This window comes from Rhincodon typus, chromosome 1, assembly GCF_021869965.1.
Source record: "Rhincodon typus isolate 14 chromosome 1, sRhiTyp1.1, whole genome shotgun sequence".
Taxonomy (NCBI): Eukaryota; Metazoa; Chordata; class Chondrichthyes; order Orectolobiformes; family Rhincodontidae; genus Rhincodon; species Rhincodon typus.
In genome coordinates, this window is record NC_063332.1 from 115,107,308 (window position 1) to 115,126,184 (window position 18,877).

Genomic DNA, 18,877 nt, shown 5'->3' on the forward strand with positions numbered 1-18,877 from the left:
GAGATTTCTACTGTAGAATCTTCAAGCATATAATGTAAATAAGTACTGTTTAAAATAGACACCTGGTCTGACCTTAAGTGAATAGACAAATCCATTTTAAAACAGAATTCAGTAGGCTACAGTTAGTTTCCTGACATGTCATCAATTTCAGCCCTCCTAACTAGGCAACCACACTCAAACCTTATCAGCTCAAAAAAACCCCAGTGACAGTATTATCTACTGACTTCAGCAATGGGCACGCAAACAAAATCAAATTAAACAACAGATCACATATGACACATTAACAGCCGAGTAAAAATCAAGACAATCACTTTCATGTTTTAATTTGTCCTGGATTGAAAAAATTACCTATGGGAATAAAACTCAAGGACCAAGAAAAAGTTAGAGGAGAACTGAGTCATCAATAAAAAGGAGGCAAGTGCTCAGGTTATACAGAGAAATTAAGCCAATTTATCCCGGCAGCACCTTCTGACAGAAGCTCATCTGGGAGCATTTCAGTTAATTACTACTTCGCTGAACCAACAGTCCATCCTAGCATCAGTTCCCGACCTTGCACCAACACTAAAGTACACTCAACCCAAATACCAACATGCCTTTCAGTTAAAAAAACATTTTGTAGTTAAAAAAATACTCATTAAATAACACTGCACATCAAGAAATCTACAAAACAAACCTATCAAAAATGAATGTGAACATATCAATTCATTAATGAAAGTACTAGTGCAAGCCTCTGGTGCTTGGTTTCATTCTGATCCCCTACATGTTCTGGTGATTCTATAAAGTGCAATCTCCATGCCTCCATCATGGAAGGGAGAAAGCTGTTGTGTCTCCAACATTTTTAAATGTACTACCCCATTCTAGAGTCTATCCAATACAATGGGCTTCCCCTATTTTAATTGGCTCTCCATTTGCTCTCTTAGCTGTTAGTGGGATTTCCCATTGAAAACAAGGAAGAAAGCTAAAAAGGAAGAAAGTAATAATATTGGAAACTACAATTTTAACAAATAAAACTGAGCATACACATCAAATAAAAGGAAGAAAAAAATGAATTAAATAAGAACCAATTCAGCAGCAGATCCAGTTTTAAATATTTTTCTAATCAACGAGTACTAATATCCAACTCTGGAGCAGATGGGACTTGAACCTGGGCCTTCTAGTTCATTGGTAGGAATACTGCAATTGCACCAAAACAGCCCTCCCAGATACAGTCATAACACTTTAAATCTCTAATTGTTCTAACACTTTAAATGGCTGCAAATGACCATCTAACTGGATTGCTCCAAATGGTGCTTGTGATCTAAATCTTTCACTTGTCTAAAATTGAAATTGTTGCAGCTCCAGTGTGCTGAGGAATTGTCTCAGGGAGAGTTCTTATCATCAAATTTTAAAAGAAATACAATTACACTATTTGATTTTCCTTGTTTTGCCCCGTTTGTTGACCCTTAGATCTGTTGGAAATCCCTCCAGGGATACTTTTACCTTTTCTATTTCTTGTTATGATTGGAGTCGACATCCTCTGGAGGATTATGCAACTAACTATATCAAACACCACTTTAATCACAAAAATCTAATAAAAAGAGTCAAACCTAAAACATTTAAGTGATGGGTTTGCACATTTACACTCAGTGTAAGATGATCACAATGCAGCAAAAGGTCTTCACAATCTCTATTCGCTTTCCTCCTTTTCCGCTTTTTCTTTTGGTCAAAGTCACAAGCATTTTATCAAATACAAATATCAATACACATTATCACTAGAAAAGAGTACAACAAATTTATAGGCCAATTCTATAGCCTATCAATTCTTGAAAAGGTCATAGAGGCCTCACGTATTTATTGATTATTTTACATGCACAAAAGCAAAATTAGAGCTGCAATAAAAATCACAACTGATATGGTCCTTGATCATAGTGCATTAGTCCCAAAAAGTCCCTTTCTCTCTTTTTGCAGTCTTTGACACAATGCATCAGGCCAGTTTTGTACCTCTGTCAATCAGATCAGGCAAGCCTGCATCCATTTGGTTTCACTCTGACCTCTCCATACTATGACATCTGAAGATGCTCAATGATCGATCCTTCACTGCACCTACCCCTTCTCTGCCTTAACCATATGTTCACCATTGGTGGCTTCAACCAAAAACAGAAGACTCAGGTTTCATAGTTATGCTAATGGACCTCAAATCAGCTTTCCCATCTCATCCTGTCCCTTTGTATCGTCATACTGCTTGTACATTGTTCATCCTAAAGCAGGCAATAATTTCCTGCAGAAAGAACATTGAGAAGATCAAAGTCAGCATTTTTAAACCCCAACCACAATAACATAACATTAAAATAACATAAGATCTAAACTGCAAATGTGCCCTTTCAATAAATTTGCTGACCTCCACATCAAAGTGAGTAGAAATGAAGCATTAACTGCATATGTCAGGAAGCTTGAATTGGGAATAGTCTTGTGATGGTTGGAAGAGTATTCAGCTCCCAAGGTCATTACAGCTTCATAATCTTTTTATATGGAACACGATCACTTAAGAATAAATATGACTGATTACAGTCACATTAATTTTCATGGATTACAAAAGACAAAATAAATCCATTGGAAAAATGCAGAGTTCCTCTTTAACGAATCAATGAAAATCATGCTAAACACTAAAAGATGCAGCTTAGCATTGACTGAGGTAAAACTTATATTAGGCATTGTTTTACGTCAAGTACTTAAATTTTAAGTACGTTTAAAATGATAATTATTCTAAAACAAAAGATAAGTGCTGAAAATTTCCTGGCACAGCTTAGCAAAAGATTTAGGAATTCTTCTACTACTGTAGGTTTTTTTTCTATTCATTTGTGAGATGTAGGCATCGCTGGCTGGCCAGCATTTCTTGCCCGTCCCTAGTTGCCCTTGGTAGTTGGTACTGATGTTCAGGGAACTGGACACTATACCAGCACACTGGCAACCCATAAACAGAAAATGCAATATCAAGTGGCATAGGTTGTCATTTCCAGAAACATGATGGCTTAGCCCCACATTACTCATTTTTTCTTTTAATAAAAAGGTTGGTCTAATCTTTAATACTCCACTAGTTAACAAAAACTACCTGCATTCATACAAGAACAAACTTGTTTTTTTTTGGTGGCCTTCATGACATCTTAAAAGGTGTCTGGGGCTACTTGCATCAGAATGAAACCACCTCTTTCTCACTTGGAGCATCTGATGTTACTGCAAGCTGAGGCTGCAGAAAGTCCTCATTTTGAAGTCCTTGGTCTCAGCCCTAACCCCTCTGACTAAGTAAGTAGTGGAAGGAATTTCTTTCCCAGACCCCACACAAATTTCACTCCAAAACTGAGTGGATCCTGATCGATACGAGTCCCATTTCATTGGGCTCTAGTTGGAGAAATGCAGGAGTCTCTTGGACAGGCACAAACGTTAGCATAAGCAAATCTATATATGCGGAATATTCATAGGATTTATTGCTAGCTAAATATGCACAATACACATGTATTCATTCACACTTTCAAAATAATTGTTACATTTACAATACTATAATAAAAAGGACTAATCCTGATCAGAAATCTAACATAGTCACAGATACCTATGCATCAAAATCACCTTTGCTAGATCGTGTCCTAAACTTTAATGTTTCAAATTCCAGTAATCCTTTGCAGTACAGATGGAATAAGCAGAAAGTCTTAGCCTCAAATTTGAATGCTATTTTTAGCACTCCTACAAATAGTATTTTGTCAGAATAGCATATACAAATGTATGACACAAGCATGTTATCATCTAAAACAGGGCACATTGTTTCTAATCTCTAAAACTACTTTGCATGCTTAGGCGAATTAATATTCATCAAGACTATTTATTTCCAAAGTGCAAGTATAATCATGTGTCACTCATTAAGAGTAAAATCTGATGCAAATTGAGATTTCACCGTTTAGTGAAGGATGATGCATTGGCAAAATATGGCATACTGGATCCCAGAGTAATCAGATGCCCAATAATGAGCTTCTGATCTCAACAAAGAAAGAGGCTGTAAAGGTGCTTTTCCCAATGGAAGAAGACCGACATAGATGCCACCTTGCGCTGTCCTTGAATAACCGGCAGTGGCTGACTACAGAACGGCTTAGTGCAGATTGCGACTAACAGGATTTTCAAAAAAGTAAAGCATGGAGACCTAAGTGAGACAATAATAGGGAATAGGTATCAATCTCCTACCATATGTTTCAATTTTTGGAGATTAGGATTTGAAGACCTGTATAACAGGCTGTTGATTTGATACTGTGCATTTCACACTATTGCCCAAAGTCAAAATGCTCGTCAAAGTCAAAATGTTGTTCAAGCATGTGAAAAGATTTGAGATGAAAAATAACTGGTTTGTACGACAGTAACAAGAGAACATAAATTTGGAATCAACAAGAGATGCATAAAGAGAGAGGCTGGAAGGGATTTCCTTTTCATTTAAACGATTGTTGAAATATTTGTTACAATTGGCTATTAAAGCTGGGGTGTTCACAAAATTTAAGATAGAGTTAGAAAATATTTTAAGAAACAAAAAATAGTAAAATGGAACAGCAAGGAGGTTATGTTGAACTTAAATAAGAAACTTGTTCAACCTCAGCTGGACTATTGCATATATTTCTGGCAGCGCACAAAGGAAACATGTGAAAGTGTTGGACAGAGTGCAGAAGAGATGAACATGAATGGTTTTTAGGAGGAGGAATTTCAGTTAAGGAAACAGAGAAATTGGAAGTGTTTTTCTTGGAGGACAGAAAACAGAGGAGATTTGATTGAAAATATTGAAATCATGAGGGGGATGGACAAAGCACACCAGGAAAAAAAATCCCAGCCATTAAAGGAGGATAACAGGCCATAGATTTAAAGTAGCGAGTGAAGAAAGCAGAAATTATGGGAAAACATGTTTCCACACAACAAGTAGCTAGGGTCAGCAACGCACTATGTGTTTGGTGGCAGTCAAGACATTCAAAGGGGACTTAGATGTTCGTTTGAAAATGAACAGTGGGTCTGCTTATGGAAAAAAGCACCAGAAAGACACTAATTGTGAGGTTTATTTACAGACTTGTAAATAGGCTGCTTCTGCACTGCAACTTCTGTGACTTGGGAAAAGATAAGTAATTTGATATTGTCTTTGGCATAATGGGTAGAATTGTTTCTTTGAAGTCATCAGTGGTTGTAAACACATCATAAACAGGTTCTGAAGCATTAGTCAGGTCAAGACTGGCCACGACCCTGGTAAAAAGTAGGGAACATGGATGAGCTACTTATATTTTGCACAGAGGCATGGTTGAGCTGTACTTCACTAAAATCCCCTTCCATCAGATCAAACGTTATCTGATATCACTCGTGATGCAATCCAACTATTAGCATATAGCTATTCATCCCATATGCTCCATAGGACAACTGATTCTCAAATATTAAGTAATCTGTGTGACATAAGACTCTGAATATTGGGAGTGCTGCAAACTGTATGTAGAAATGGTATATACAATTACCTAATTTTGCAATCACACAGATCACTGTTTCGTGATGGAGGAGTCACCTTTACTGGTTATGTCATATGATACAAATGAATGGGATACATCATTAGTGACGCTTGCTAACATAGAGACAGTGAGAACCGATGGGTACAGCTCAGGTGTCTGCAGTGGTGTCCACTTACATTCCAGCCTGCTCAAGATTCTGCTTTCCTACCAAAGGAATGTGAACTAGGAATACCCCATCCTTCTACAAGACAGGCTGAGAAAAGTTTCAAAAAAAAAACAAACAGACTTGGGGATTGAGGAAGTGAGATTGACAGCAAGGTAAGTAGTTACCTGCTGATGCGTCAATGTAGGTAATTAAAATATTGTTCATAACAAAAGACAAAATGATTTAATAGGGATAAAAGAAAAGACTTTACAGAAGGTGTATGATCACAGTTCAGTTCCATTGTGCTCATAAACTGGTCATATCAGCGACGACTGCTGACATCAGGACAAAAACTTGGTTTTAGGACTGAGCCAGTGTGCTTCCAGTAATGCTCTCACCTACACATCCATGTATATCGCACATTTAGTTAATAAAAGGTTCTTGTTCACTGCTATGAAGGCAAACTCATCTCTTTCTACATAAACTCAATGCAATCGCATAACTTTGAAAATTTGTAAGAATAGTTAATGATCACAATACTGCCCGCAGTATGTTCAAAAACAGCTGATGCAAAACATTTGTATCAGAAACTGAAATAGGAAAACAGATGAACAGCTGAATGATGAAAATGAAAATCGAAAAACTAAATTTATACAATTGTATCACTTCCATTTGCCATGGATATAATTCAGCCTGAAAGAATCACACCAGCTAGTGTTGTTTTTCAAACGTGAACTTGTAAAACATAATTTTGTTCGATAATTGCTAAACAACATAGAATCATAGATTTCAATGATAGCTTCTCAATTCACTAGACTGTTCCATGCATACTTTTACTGCTAGGAAAATATCCATTTTATTAGATGTCACTTTATTAACAAAATTGCTGATTAATAGTGGTCAAAAATATATAAAATTTCATTTTTATTGCACAAGAATCTACATCTTTCACTGCTGATTTTGATATTTCTTTCGGCCATTTTGTTAATTTCAAATTAACGTCATGAATTAATAGGGATTGAAGAGCTTAAATTTTGATTTAATTATACAGATTTACAACATCTTCACCCCCCATGTCCATGCTTCATTCTTTCTGTACTGTTGACTCCGAATGAATCTATGATATTGTTTTTGTTTTTTTAAAAATGTAGAATTTATTCAATGCTGTTGTTTAAATTTGTTGTTTGGCACTCTGGATTACAAAAGATAAGTAGCATCTATTAAGTCTTAAACGAATTATAAATCATGACCACTGTCTCTCACTAACATCAACATTTAGGTGGCTCTTGGCTGCCAAAGGCAGAATGCAGTTCAAAACATTTCACGGTGTTGCCATCTCCCCATTAGTTTCCAGGCTAATCCTGACAGTGCAAACTGTGCCTGCTCATTAACGAGAGTTCAATTGTTGGTTTTAGCATTTCCACCAAGTTTTCCATCATTTACACTCCTAAAATACTGAACGTTGGAGCTGCTGATAGTTCCCAACACCCATTTTGAAATCACCAGATAAGGCCACCATGTGAAAGCTACTCTGCGGCATTGTTTATACAGCACTGACATTCACAGAACCATTACAGGACAGAAAAGGGCATTTTTTAAAAAAAATACAAAAATGAACAATTTGATTAGATAATCACTGGTCCTCAGCTTTCCCCTGCTGTACCAACTCCCAAATGCCCAACATGCCATGGTTTGGATTTTGCAGTGGGCTTAGGGAAATCTGCCCCCGAGCACTTTTACACCTTCCAAGATGCAAACCCGACTCAAGTGCAACTTTGCCCAACACTTTTGTCCTTTCACAAAGAGATCAGGCTTTCAATACACACTACATTCCTCATGGACTCCGTCATGGCTTGCAATGCGGAGGCTGGCCGGTTAGAAGACTCACCTTTAATAGAGCAGCCCAACTCCCAACCTCATCTCAAGACTCCAACACCTAACCACTCCCAACCTCAAACCCATAATGCTCCATGCCATTTAAGATCACTCATGCAATCTCCATATTCCCCCCACCCCACCCGACATTGTTATCGGCACACTAATGAACAGCGCATCATCTTGCATCAAGAAAGGATGTTGCAGGCAATAAAGTCACTGATTATGAAATGTACTCCAATCATGATGTTGCACATATGATGAAACACACCACTAGATTCAGGATTACCATTTTCACCAAGAGATAATGTTCAGAAGGCAAATCAGGACAATTCCTCTGAGCCATGATCTGATCAGGCTGCTGTCAGCCAAAGGGAAAAAAAAACACATTTTAAAAAAAAAAGGTTAGAGGAAACGAAAACCACACACAACAAAGAGATGTGGAATTGCTTCCTGTGGATGGTGCGTAAAAGGTCAGGGAGATACAACCTCAAAACTGGACACAGATCCCTGCAGAGGAATCAAAGATCTGTAATGAGCGACAGTCACATGATGACCAGCCCGAATGGAGAGATGTTGAGGACGAATTGATGACTATTGAGATAATTATCTAACAGCACCATTCCTAGCACTTGTGCAGAGCTGAGAATAAGTGCTCTTTCAAGTCTGGAGAGTGCAGTTAAGAAAGATGGTAGTGCAAGTTAATTGTTAGTCCATACTTATGAATCGTGAGAACAAAGGGGGACATCTTCAGAGGAAGTTCCACTGTCACCAGATCTGACCAAGTCAGTACCCCAAATGTACACTTCAGAGACACTTGAATAATTAAAATGAGTGTCAATATATGTGCAAGTACTTTTCAAGGTTACCCAATTCCAGTAAATACAGAGCATATAACATGTGCAATTCTATTTAAAGGGGATCTTGTAATAATTGCAGCTTGTTTACCAGACGGATTAACATAGTTCTGAATATGTAAACAGTTTCTAATACATCACCACAGGAAGTGACGCATGGTAACATTCACCATAATCCCAGTTGGAGCATTATCAAACAGCAAATAACATATGGGGCTGAATTTTATTGATGCCTATGGTCTATTAATAGGTCTGGGGGTGGGGGAGCATGTACAACAAAGCAGCTGTCATTCTGTTGTCTTCTCTTCAACTACTGGATCTTTTCTAGAGTACGGCTAAAGACAGAATGCCTTTTATTTGACCTACTGAGGCATTAAGTGGATCTTATTGCAATAGAATGGCCTCATTCTGCCTCTGCTGCAAATTATTGGTCTCTTGGGGAAGACAGCTGTGAGCTGAATAGCCCAACAGCTTAAACTATGCAGGCTACTGTTGGATATGAAGGTGACATAGCCATAGATTTTGGGAGGGGGAGAGTCATCTCCTGAACAGAATTCAATATGGTATCCTCCTTTTATTACATATCTCTCTTGGAATCTCTAAAATGACTCCCACCTTACTGTGCTCTCAGCTGTGCCACCCAAAACCTCTGGAATTATCTTAACTTTTTTTTGTGTGGACTGGTTGTAGTCACAACAGTGGCTACCATTTTCTTTTAGCATAGCTGGGACTATGAGCTGTCAATCAAGCAAATTGACTGGTAGCTAGGGCAGGACCTGCTTCCAATTGGGACCAGTGGCTTTAAGCAGCTCCTAAAATTTCTGCATTATTCTTTTAGTAGTTGTGTTTCCATATAAACGCTTCAAAATTGGACCTCACTTCTGTACACTATGTCTGGAATACCTATACTCTATCTTCAACAGAATTGCTTGTTATACAGCTGCCTGTAATGAAGGTATATCACGGCATTGGTCATATGACCAGAGTAGGCCAACAAAGGCATTAGTACCATATAAAATTTCCAGCCAAACACACAGAATGGAGACCTTTAGGTATGCCATTACTTAAGTTGTAGGACTCTATGCCAACAGCAGCACCATCGCAAACTCACTTACATTTCAACAACACCACTTTAAAGCAGAGTCCATGCTAGTAGCAGCTCCGTGTTTAAAAATGGTGTAAGGTTCATTCAAACTAAGTTGATCGCACTTAATCCACAGTTAGAACTAAACATTATACCTATCATCTTCCGCATAGAAATCATTAAGGAAAATAATTACTTGCCACTAGCCAAGACTGTAGCAAAAATTAATCAAAAGAAGATAATTAGTAAGTGTTATAAGTGTTGAGGACTCACCCTTAGATGTATCCCATGTATTATTCTACATCTTTTAAAAAACGTCCTTGGAAAAAATGAAATCTAACTTTTAAAAGCCCAGCCGCTAAGTAACCTGTGTGCTGTGAGGGCAAAATAAAAACTTAGAAACAGAATACTCTATCTACTTTTGCACACAGAACACAAATCACCTGCAGGGCTTTGGAGAATTATTTCTTTCTTAAGAATGCACCATTAAAGAATGAATAACAATAAATAAGACAAAGCCTTTTCATCACAGTAATCACCTCTAGAATTACAATCCTTAGAAAACAGCGCGAGGTTGCAAAATCCTACCTGAAGTTACAAACTCTGGTATAATTGATTTAAAAATTACAATCCATATCTAAGTATACAACAGAGGATTTTACTCTTTGAAATGTGGTGGTACAAAGGCACTGCTTCAGAGAACGCTGATAATTATATTTCAGCCTTTTAAATCCATTGGCAACCTGATGTTTTGCTGGATCTCATAAATTAAGTAGCTGTATTTTATGTTAAAAGATAAGGAATAAATGTTGTGTCATTTGGCAGTAACGTAGTGGATCTAGCTTGACTTCAATATATACAGACAGTGTCCAAGTAACCTTGGCCAAAAATGGTCAGCTATGTAGTACCCAGGACACTAACTACTTTGGTGAGAGTTCAAGGAAATATAATCTTCAACTGCTCATGGTTAAGTGAAGACTAAACAGCTGAAGTGTGAAGCTAAAGCAAGTCATTATTAATTTATGGAGACAAGAACTGGAACCGAGAGAAAAAAAATTGCTGTTATATATTTGAAATCAGGTTGTGTGTGATGCTATCAAGGCCAGATTTGTTGCTCCCTACTAACTGAGCTCGGAGATGAAAAGATTTTGTTTCCTCTAATTGCTGAAGTCATTGCACCGATGGTATTCTCACAATGCTAGCAGGTACAATACGGTTAAAAATAGTCACATGCCAAACAAGTGCTATGACTGCATAAATAGAACTACTGCCAAAAACAGCATTAGTTTCATTTCCAATACTATAGTTGTTGCTCTGACCTGCATCCAAAGAAGTCCTTTTGCTCACTGTCTCTTATTAGTGCATTATTGTCACTGCTTGCATATAAATATTTATTAACATGGCATAAACAAATTTATTTACTGCTTACCTTTTCTCATTGGCAGCGAGCTAATTAAGAGGTTGGCCAAATACATGTGATAAAAATCGTGAAGGAGAACAGAACAGCAGAGAGGATGCCAACACTCAAAAATTATTTGCATTAAAAACGAAGAAATTTGAAGTCGTGAATTCAGATGGGAGTCATTTCACATAAAGGAGAATAGATGGAGTGAAGAGGATACCCAAGGAGGTCCATGAGCATAACCAGTACTAATTGATTACAAGCTTCATCCACTCTAACATGGGATTGGGAGGTCAAGATTCAGCAAGTATACTGCACATACAATCTCCTGCTGTCTCTCTGCAACATGACTGGGTCTGTATTCATCAGAATAATGAGCAATGTCAAAGCTTCATGACACTTCTTCCACGGTTCTCCTTGTCAGAGTGTTTCATGTCCGACTGAATGGAGTAGTATGGTAGAGTGTCACTTGTGAGTGACGTGAATGCTGACTGCCCACATTACTAAGGACCTGTCCTGTTGCTTTTTTCAGCAAGTGTGACTGACAGATCTAGCCACTTGCAGGGGCTACCCTTGCTGTAAATGCATTGCAAACAGGCACAGAGACGGAGAAGCAGATGTGTCAGCAAGGCTAGGACCACGTGCAACCTCTAATGGATGCTGACCAGCCTCCGCACTGAGGCTGCAGGGTGGGCAGGGAGATGCAGAACGGCTGGAGTCTATTGTTATCAATGCCATTTCCTCTGGATGAGTGAGGTGCAGACTGAGGTTGACCTGGGACAGAACTATGCCAACTGGAGTGGGTCCTGTGATCTGAAGGAACGAGTAGCAGTCATGGGGAGAGCTGCACAAGATCATTTTGTTGCAAGGAGCTACTGGAGACCTTTGTAGAATGTCTCAATCATCCCCCATGGATGTATTAACGTTGTTTCCAATACCATTTATGACAGATCACACCACTTCATCTTGTTTCCCCATGGCATCAGTGCTGCAGGTCCAGGTAATAGGCTCTGGCCATATAACTGGCTTCACCCTGTGCAGAGTGTGATAGAGCGTGCACATGTTGTGTTGAGAGGACATAACATAGCTGAATTCATCAACAGAAAAGAATTCCATTCTATCAACGTACATGTCACCTATGAACACTGGCACCACTTTTTAATAGGTTTGTGCCCAAATACTCTTGGAGCTGCCATGATGCCTATGTCCTTGAGAACTCTCATTTAAAAGTAATTTGATGAAAGTATATTCATACAATAATGACAGTGCAACTTTCATATTTAAAAATCATGCCACTGTAATGTGTTTAAGAACACTGAATTAGAACGGAGAACCAAAAGGACTTAATTAATGGAATAAAAAATGTAAATGCATTTTAAAAAGTATAAATTGGAGGGAACAATTCCATTAATTGAAGTGGTTGGAGAGGTTCAAGAAGCTTATTGCCACAGATGTCTCTGAAAGAAGAAGAATTCATACAGAAACGAAAATAATCACAACACAGTGCAGAAGCAAACAAAAAGATTTGACCATCAATTACTAGCTACAGATTCTCATCAATGCACTCTGACTCCCACTGAATAAATAAGTATCAAATCAAGACAAAACTAATTACTACTGGGTAAAATCATTAAATTTTCATTCTACTACTAAATACAATATATATTTGCATTAATTCATCGGTGAATCACAAGTGCAATTGTGAAATAAAGCTCTCATTAGCTTGCGTATTTGTTTTATAACACAATATGGCTGCATTTAGTAATAGGCATGATGGTCTTACCGTCGTATCTGTTACTCCAATTAATCTGTAGATTGAGTAGAGTTAGTCAAACACAATTGGATTAGGAAATGGATTGCCTATTGTCTAAATATAAAGCTAAATATGCTGACTGGATAACACATGAATTAGCCTCTGGGATTTGGAGATGTGAAATTTTGTACGCAGCCTAGTGACACTCAAAGGTTTCCTCTCCTTACTGACTGCAACCATTTTCACAAAATAGTGTCTGGCTGCAGTAGTTTACTGGCTATATTACTGCCTTTACGGAAACAGAGGGTAGTGGCAGAGCAACCCACTGAAATATCTTAAACTTCTGAACCACAATATTCATGAGCTCCACATGGTTTATGGAGATGAAGGTGGAACAGTCTGAAGAATGAGGTTATAGCAGATGTTTGCAATGGTGAAGAGAAGCCCAGGTTGCTTGCTTACTGACTTAATATCATCACATGCAACAGTCCAATACACCACGTCAGTGGAGCATAACAAACTTGAAGACAGTCCCCTCATCTTTCAGTTAGACACACTATAGCCTTCTGAATGCACAGTGTTCAACAAATTTCAAACCATGAACTCTGTGCCCTATTTTGTTCCCTTTTCTTACTCCAATTTATATTTCTTAAAGCCAGCAGCACATCCGTTGAAGACAGGTGTTTTATTTCTGTGGGTGAAATCATCTTCTCCGACTGGTGGTGGAAAGGACATTGAATTAGGTAGGGGTGGTGGTGGTGTCAGACCTGGACTCCCGTCTGTCCTAGCCTTTGAAAGGTCGTAATTCTAGGCAGGACAGCCAATGGTCACAGTTTACATCTCACTGCCAATTGAAGCCCTTAAGTGGCCAAGTAAGAGTAATTTGAGGGTCTTAGCCCACTGCTGCTGGGATTGCCCCAGGTCCAAATAGGACCATTAACATGCAGTGCGCACAACAGGTCAAATTGTGTGGGCCACTTTTCACCTTGGTCATGGGAGTTCCTTGATCAAAGGCAATGATCAATGGAGTGGACATCAGAACTTAGGAGTGCTTGTAATGAGGATCAATGTCCTACTCTTGCTTCTGACCTCCCTTTCCTCACAACTCCCCCTCCCACGTACTTATATGAAGCTTGGGTCCTCCAAAATCCTAGGATTCTGGTGTCTGTGGCTGAGTATCATTCCAGCAGCAACCACAGTCTACTCAGTGACTCCACTGGGCATTGGAGCCAATCTGATCACCCATCAGCCCTCACTAGGCCAGACCTCTGCCCTCAGGGTCCTGATTCCAGGGACAGCTGCAAGTGACCTCGCCACTGCCTGACACTGTGTAGTTTTGTTGACCTTTTATAAGGATGAGTGTGGGTTTCCCACCAGTTTTCCAGCTAACAGGCAAAAGCCCCAGTACCACAAGAAGATTCTGCTTTCAGTTCTTTTACAGCCCCATTTCTATTCCCTTTTGCCCCACAGGAATAAGTTTCTGCTACTCAATCCTTTCTGTCTTTCACCAACAGTGCTTTATGTGGTCCAGCCAGATCCAGTAATGAATGACTAAACCACTTATCCTCCATATCTATTCAAGATTGCATCCTTCCAGAAATCATAAAAATCACAGAATCACTATAGTGTGGATACAGGCCATTCAGTCGATCAAGTCCACACTGACATTCCAAAGAGCATCCCAACCCACTCTCACCACCAGTCCCTCCACACCACACCATGTATCAAGTTGTAGCCTACAGCTAAGAATAGTGATGGCTCAGGCTCCAATTGCCTTTCTATCACAATTGATCAGGAACATCTATCACACTTACCGCCTACCATTAGCCTATGTTGTAAGGATTTACAACTGATGATCAAACATTTCAGCTGTAATATGAACACACCTTCCCTGGCGAGCAAGTCCTGGAATATAGGAAACTGGGAACTATGAGCAGGAATAGATCACGCAACTAGATCATGGAAGCGGGAGAAGGCCACTCAGCAGCCCTTCGAGCCTGCTCCACCATTCATTATAACCATTCATTATTCACTTTCCTTCACCACCCCTATTTTCCTTGAAATCTTTAATAAACGAATATCTATCAATCTGTGTGGAGTATATTTAATGGCAACTTATGTAGTCTTCCAGGGTAGAGGTTCACCATCCTCAAAGAAGAAATTTCTCCTCGTCTAAGTTCCATATGGCCTACTTCTTGTTCTGAACAGTTATCCAGGGCCTTGGTGGGACCACACCTGGAATACTGTGTGCAGTTTTGGTCTCCTTACCTAAAGAAAGGATATATTTGCCAGACAGTGGATGCAGCAGAGGTTCAGTAGGCTGTTACCAGGGATGGCAGGACTGTCCAATGAAGATTGGTTCAACTGGGCCTGTATTCACTACAAGGTGTAGAGCTGGATGAACACTGCAGGCCAAGCAGCATCAGAGGAGCAAGGCGGCTGACGTTTTGGGCCTAGACCCTTCTTCAGAAAAGACCTTCTGAAGAAGGGTCTAGGCCCGAAACGTCAGCCTTCCTGCTCCTCTGATGCTGCTTGGCCTGCTGTGTTCATCCAGCTCTACACCTGGTTATCTCAGATTCTCCAGCATCTGCAGTTCCTACTACCTCTGTATTCACTACAGTTTGGAAGGTTGAGAGCAGATCTGATTGAAATACCTAAAATTCTACACAGGGCCAGGCAGAATAGATGCAGGAGGAGGTTTTCCCGAGTAGGGAAGTTTAAAATCAGGATAGTCTCAGGATTTGGGATAGACCATTTAGAACGGAGATTTTCTTTTAATTCATTCAGGGGGTGAGGGCGTCACTGGCTAGGCCAGCATTTATTGCCCATCCCTAATGAGGAAACTGTGTTCACTTAATGGGTAGTAACCTTGTGAAATTCTCTATCACAGAAGGTTAAGAACCAAGTTACTGAATATATTCAAGAAAGATCTAGACTTTAATATTTTAAAGGCATCAAACAGTGTGGGGAGTAAGTAGAAATATGACAAAATCATTGGGCATGGGTTCAAAGAGCTGAGTGGCCTACTCCTGGTCCTCGTTTCCATGTTTCTAATCTGACAGAAGCAATAAGAAATCAGTAATAACACTAAAGCTGTGATATTTTACTTTAATATCGAATCATTATCAGAAGGTCATCTGGCTTTTTAAATCAGATACACAAGTGAGCTTTTAAAGTCACGGTGAAAGTTTGAAAGAATCATCAACAAAATACAGAATACATCTTTCGATGTTGATCTGACCCAGACCTCAATTGTCATTATAATTCTATTTTTTTTTAGTGTGCAAAGTCAGTTAAATATTAAAATTAGGTATTCCACTTCTAAATATACTCTTGGTATTCCTTTCAGTCTTTGTGTACAACAAAATTCATTTTAAAGCACCATTTAAACGTACTTCCAGGTATGCCTGTAGGTGGTGCTATAATAGGGACTCCTACTGTAATTAAATGTTCTGCCAGTTCTTTGTTTCTGAATTAATGTTACATGACTGACTCCCACGCACTAAGTGTAATTTAATCTAATGCTGTGCCTGTGACAAAGGAGCAGATGCAGTAATTGCCAAAGAAAATGAAACATCCAAACTATTTCTTGTGCCCCCTGGGAAGAGTACTCAGATGCCTTTTTCCAGTATAACACTGTTAATGATTACCAGTCAAGCTTTCCCTTAAGGCCTGTGCTACATCCCTTCACAAATCCCCTTTCATTGTCTCCTTCCTTTAATATACTGAATTACTCCTCTGTACTGATGTGCATCTCTCAGCTTTTCCACACCTTTCCTATTAAAATACGTTGGTTGGTTAAGGTTTCATCTTACCTAGGCCTGCAAACCTCCCAGATCAGAACATAACAGGATTTTACTCCCTGGCTGTCAGTACCCTTCTGTCACAATTCATCCAAATGCAAACTGGCTTATATCATTTGGAATTAAGACAAATCCCTGCACCAAAGCAATCTACTTTCTTTTTGGACAGTTATCAACTTTGAATGATTGCTAATAAATTGTGTTTGCTTCTCATTGGACCTGTGTTGTCTGAAGTTGTCTCGAGTTACTCTCTAAATCTCCTGTCCACAGTGTCCACTCGTTGCTATTTTCCTTCTAATTTGCCATTTCATACTTTATTTTCATCTAAACAGATCTTAGCATCTCATTACCCCTGCTCCCGTTGTATCTGTGGTCCCCCTCCATCTCACACCCATGACTGATAGCCTTCACTCATCCCAAAGCAGGCCATCAATGCAGCAAAGGGTAGGGTCATGCACAGGGGCTCTCTGTTAGATGTTCAGTTTCACAGTCTTAGTGAGATGCAGTATAATCTCAGCAGAACACAGGCTTTATCACTGAAGTTTCAGAGATGCATACCGCTATTCCATTGGAAGTAGATATTTTTGACAGATTGAAAAATTAAAAATTATTGACTTTACTGCAGACAGATTATTAGTTAGCAATGTTGTTTCGAAACAAATTCGAATTGGTAGCCCCATTTTGATCAGAATGTTATTCTCAAACACAAGTTGCTTGCACCACGCAGATATCTTATGCTTAGAGGAAATTAGATAGAGGCAAAAGGAGTGTGCAGGTTTCACCTTCTCATTAAATTTTACATTTTACCTGAAATTTTTTTTTTGAACAGAAATTTTTCTCCTATTGCTCTAGATCTACCCTCTCAGGTTGGGGAATTTGAGATCCTGCGAGATCATGTTGAATGTACATCCAAAGACACTGAATGAGACTCACTCATTCCCTATTGAAAGGGAGGGGCCTGTTGCCCATGTCAGTTTCCTGAGCTGGTCTAATTTGAATGAACCTGGTAAGCTGCCAACACCAAGTGAATCCCTGATAAGCAGCTCACCATTAGGAGAAGGCCATTGGCTGCGATGGCTAGTGCTTCATACTGATGCATTTCAGAAGGAAAGTGTCTTATACAGGGATGGATAGCAGGTTGAAAGCATATGTAGCAGAAGGCAAAGTGTCAAATCCAAAGTGGATTAGAGCCCACAGCTCCTCCGAAAAGGAGGTCTCAGAAAATACGCCTGCTATTCACATTATCCCAAGAAACGTGCAAAAAAAAAAAAAAAGGTTCTGACCATGACTGCCTTGATATGACTCCCCTTCTTATGATCATCTGTATGTTCATATGAATTAGGACCAGAAGTAGGTCATGTGACTCTCAAGCCTGCTCTGCCATTCAATGAGATCATGGCTGATCTATATGTGCTCCGAATTCCACATTCCCATTTACCCAGTATAACCTTTGATTCCCTTGCCTAACAGGAATCTGTCTACCTTCACCTTAAAAAGATTCAGTAGCCTTGCTTTCACAGCCTTCTGAGGCAGACAGTTCCAAAGTCTCACAATCCTTTGACAGAGAACAAAAAAAAATCCCTCATCTCTGCCCTTAAAAACAATCTCTATTTCTAAAGCTACACCTCTTAGTCCTCCTCACTTACCACATGTACCGTGGCAAGATTGTTCAGTATCTTAGAAACTTAAAACAAACCACCTACTACTCTTTTAAAATGTAGTAGACAGCCCAGTCAGTCTAATCTTTCTTCTTAAGACAACTCATTCTTCCAAGTATCAATCTACTAAATCTCCTCTGAACTGCCTCCAATGCAAATATGCCTTCCCTGAAATAGGGAGACCAAAGTTGTGCACATTGTTTGAGGTACAACTTTCATCATTGCTGTGTGACTGAAGCATAACTTCCTTCCTGTATGTTCAATCCCTTTCATAATAAAGGACAGCATTCCATTAGTCTTCTTAGTCATTTGCTATACCTGCTTACTAATGTTTTGAAACTTGTGCACTAAAACACTCTCTGTACCATGGAATTCTGTAGCCATTCTTGGTTTCAGTGATTATTTTATTCTTCCTGCCAAAGTGAACAATGTCACTTTCCAATATTAAACTCCATCTGCCATATTTTTGCCCACTCTTAACCAATCTATATTGGCTGCATATTTGTTGTGTCATCAACACAACTTACCTGTATACCTATCGGTGTCATCTTTAAATCTAGCTCTCAGGCCCTTGTTCCCCTCTCTTAAGTCATTGATGTAAATTGGAATAAGTTGAGTGACCCGCACATATCCGTGTGCAACTTATCACATTCTGCCAATTTGAAAAAAAAAAGACCTGTTTACATCTACTCTTTGTTTTCTGCAAGCCAGCCAATCTTCTATGTTAGTGTGCTACCCCCAATCCTTTGCTGCTTTACACAATAACCTTTTACGTACCAACTTATCAAATACCTTCTGGAAATTCAAG

At 39.1% G+C, this 18,877-nt stretch overlaps 1 long non-coding RNA gene across 1 annotated transcript in view; it reads right to left on the bottom strand.

Annotated features, from left to right (window-relative positions):
* Positions 1–18,877, bottom strand: part of LOC125484639 — a 162,624-nt gene that overhangs the window by 115,683 nt on the left and 28,064 nt on the right. The window lies entirely within an intron of this gene.